Source organism: Nannospalax galili, unplaced genomic scaffold (assembly GCF_000622305.1).
Source record: "Nannospalax galili isolate Female #2095 unplaced genomic scaffold, S.galili_v1.0 scaffold346, whole genome shotgun sequence".
NCBI lineage: Eukaryota > Metazoa > Chordata > Mammalia > Rodentia > Spalacidae > Nannospalax > Nannospalax galili.
Window position 1 is genome coordinate 7,528,106 of NW_008357637.1, and position 3,951 is coordinate 7,532,056.

The 3,951-nt window shown below is 37.3% G+C and overlaps 1 protein-coding gene across 2 annotated transcripts in view; it reads left to right on the plus strand.

The window, feature by feature from the left end:
* Agps (alkylglycerone phosphate synthase) overlaps positions 1-3,951 on the plus strand; it is a 159,120-nt gene that overhangs the window by 86,434 nt on the left and 68,735 nt on the right. The window lies entirely within an intron of this gene.

Below are 3,951 nucleotides of genomic sequence, written 5' to 3' on the forward strand. Positions count from 1 at the left end.
TTATTTATTTATTTATTTATTTATTTATTTATTTATTTATTTATTTATTTATTTATTTAATTTTTGGTCTTTTTGAGACAGGATCTCCCTGTAGCCCCAGCTGTCCTGGAATTCACTATGTAGACCAGGCTGGCCTTGAACTCACAGAGATCTGCCTGCCTCTGCCTCCCAAGTGCTGGGATTAAAGGTGTGCGCCACCACACCCGGCCTGATTTATTATTTTGATTAATGACATCATAAAGGTTTTATGATGAAAACATACTAAAATTTTTCTTATAGTTTGCTCTTTCATATTCCTAAAGCCAGTGTGGCTTTTGTTTAATTTTTTTTCAGAACTTTAAATGCATTTAGGAAGCATGTATTAGGGTTTAAATGCTTTACTTTAACTGTGTACTAGAGTTTAATCTTGTCACAATTACCTGGTGGAAGGACTGATAAAGCATTCTCTTGCTATCTTGTTTTTCTGTAATTATATATTTTTAAATTTACTGTTGGATTTCTTTAAAAACAGATCTAGATTTTGCTGGTTCGCATACCTTTTAAACTTCTTTCACCATTAAATTTTTCATTTTGCGAGTAGTGTTCATTTCTTGCTTACTTAATGTTAGATAGAATAGAATGTCTTTCTTCATATCATCCAAGACATGTAGTTTCTTCCATTTTGCAAACTATTGTGTAGGCACGGTGGTAAATGGTATGAATAAAGTAAATTTGGGATTATTTTTTAGATTTTAGAATAAGATAGGGACATCCCTTAAATTCAGTCAAGTATGGTAAATTTAAACAAAGTGTTTCTAAATTAGCCAAGGAACTCATTGCTTAGTCCAGAAGGTAGTCTGAACTGAATAAATAACTATACTCAAGAATAAAAGAAAAATTAGAGTACCTAATATATTAGGGCATAAATTCTGATCTTTGACAGTAACATCAATGAAGGAAAAAAATAACAAACCCTGTGTGAATTGCATGATAGAGATCATATTATTAAGATGAGATGATAGGCTGGTTACCAGTGGTAGTGGTAGTGTGTGCCTGTGTGTAGGGTTCTCTTCTGCTTTTCAACTTTGGTTGTTCCTGTTTTCAAACTCTTCTTTATAGTTTATAGCCTATATAGCTTAATTCCTAGTTGGCATTATTTTTGTATGAATGCATTCTGGGAATAATTTTTATGTACTTTTCCCTCCCCTCACCTCCCTTTCCCTCCATTTTTTTAAGGCAGGGTCTTACTCTATAGTCCAGGCTGTTCTGGAGCTTTCTATGTAGCCCAGATTAGTCTCAAACTTGTAATCTTCTTGATTTAGCTTCCCAATACTGGGATTACAAGTTATGAGCCACTATGTCTGGCTACCCTCAACTCTTTCTCATGTGATCTTTTAAGCTTCCCTTCATTCCCTTTCCACCCTAAAAAATGTGTAGCAGCTGAGGAGCTGTAGGAAGTTTGTGATTTTTTTTTTTTTCTTTTTATTTCTGCTTAGAGGTAATTTGAAGGTTGCAGTGTGGTTTTGCTTTTTATACTCTACTAATACTGACATTACAGGTCTTGTATGGGAGTAGAGGGAAAGGGCAGATTTAGAATCAAATGACACCATTCTTCTCTTTTGATACTATTTCTCTTAGTCATGAAGTTACCTTAGAGTATACTTTTAAATTATGTGAGGTTTTATTTGTTTCAGGCAAATATTTGTATTTTAATATTAAATAGCATGGTTCTCTTCTGTAGAATGGTTCTCAAATCTAGCCAGGGGAAATTGGTTGCCCCCATAATAATCATACCACTATTGGACATGTAGACTCAACTTTCCTGGCAGGTTGGTTTTATAGTTTATAGAGTTCAGAACTGGATTAGACCATTGATGCATTTTATCTGACAGCAGTCTACATAGTACCTTCTGGCATTTTGAAAGCTAGCTATCAGGGAGGAAGTTTCCAGCTTGTTTTCTCTAGTGGGCAACCAAGAGGACCATAAAGAGCCTGTATTATTTTGAGGACTTCTGGGTCTTTCCTTGACCAACAAGTCCATATGAATTATAGAATGTTAGTTTCTGTAGTTGACTCAGGTTGGATTCTGACAGATATTGCATTAAGACATACCTGCCTATCATTTTCTTTTCCCGTAATCAAGTTATACCCTACCTCACATTATATATGTAGTTTTGTTTTTATGTAATAATTACCTCCTAGAATGAATTGGCAAGTTCTACTTTTTGAGATTTTTGTGAGCAATTGCTCTGAGTCCTTTAAGTGCTTTGTAGTTTTCATCAATGAAGTCATCTGTCTCTGGGCTTTTTTATTTTTATTTTTAAAAATTAGGGTCTCTCTAAGCCGGGCGTGGTGGTGCACGCCTGTAGTCCCAGCACTTGGGAGGCAGAGGCAGGCGGATCTCTGTGAGTTCAAGTCCAGCCTGGTCTACATAGTGAGTTCCAGGCCAGCTGGGGCTACAGGGAGACCCTGCTTAAAAAAAAAAAAAAAAAAAAAAAAAAAAATTAAGGTCTCACTATGTAGTCCTGACTATTCTGGAACTCATTATGGTGGCTTTGAACTCAAAGAAGTTCCGCTGCTTTGACCTTCTGAGTGCTGGGATTAAAGGTGTGTGCTACCACGCTTGGTCTTGGGCTTTTCTTTTTAATGTCCATTTGTCAAAGTACTACTTTTGAAAATCAGATAGCAAAGGGTGACAGTGGGTAAGAGTAATCAGTATGTATTATGTACTTGTATGAAATTGTCAAAGAGTGAATATAATAAAAGAAAATTAAGAGTCAGAGGATAAGGAAGAAGGGCTGCATAATGCCATCTTCTAGGCATGACACAATCATGAACTCAGAGCAGCTGTGGTTACTTGTACTGGGCCTATAGAAGACCGACCCTGTCAGTAATCATGGATTTCGGGCGAGGTGGTGGGGATGGGGTAGGGTGAGCCTCCTGGTGTCCTATCTTTTACTGCTGAACTAATGGCTATTGATAGATTCTGGGAAACAAGGAGTCATCTTCAGTTGTACACCCACTGCTGAGCCCACCAGACTCCAAAGGATAGTTCCAAACCCATGGTCACACAGATGGCAGTTAAATTCAGTGGGTCACAAAACAAATAGACATGAATGTGAGAGATTTGTAAGGAAGAAATGGGTTGACAGGGGTAGGCTATTGTTTTCCTAATTTGAGTCTTGGCACCCTTTCCAAAAATCATCTGAGTATAAGAAACATGGGTTTATTCCTGGATTCTGAGTTCTTTTCCATTGATTTAGATGTATCTATTTTTAGTACCACACTGACTTTATACTGTTGTTCTGCTTTTTGTTTTATTTTGGTTTTTTTTTGTTTTGTTTTGTTTTGTTTTTGACTGGCTGGGTCCCTTGCAATTCCATACAAAGAATGAAGTTAGACTCTACCTAACATTGTATTTGTTCTGTTTACTTAGAATGCCCATGGAAGCCAGGAGTCTAAAGGGGACATTGGTGGGGAGAATATCTTTTTCTAAAGATTTATTTTTATTTTATTCATATGAGTATCTGGTCTGCATGTATACCATGTGTGTGCCTCTTGCTCACTAAGGCCTGAAGAGAACACTATATCACCTGAAACAGGAGTTACAGATGGGTGTGAGCCACCATGTGGGTGGTGGGAACTGAACCTGAGTTCTCTGCAAGAGAACTGCTGAACCAGCTCTTCAGTGAGGAGGGAGGATAGTGGAGCATAGGTAAAAGGAAAATACGGGAGGGGAATAATGGAGGCAGAAAGGCATAAAGGGATTGAAGAGACAAGGAATTGGGGGAAAGGTTAGCCAAATTTATGGGTTGGTGAAAAACCATTGGAAATTTACTATCTTGTAACACAATTAAAAAGTACAAAAGAGATTAAAGGGAAACACCCTGCAAGGCTATGTAATGCTGCCTAGAAGTAGTCGTTTACCAAACAAAATTTCTAGTGCCAGTTATGGGATACCTCTGTAGGAGG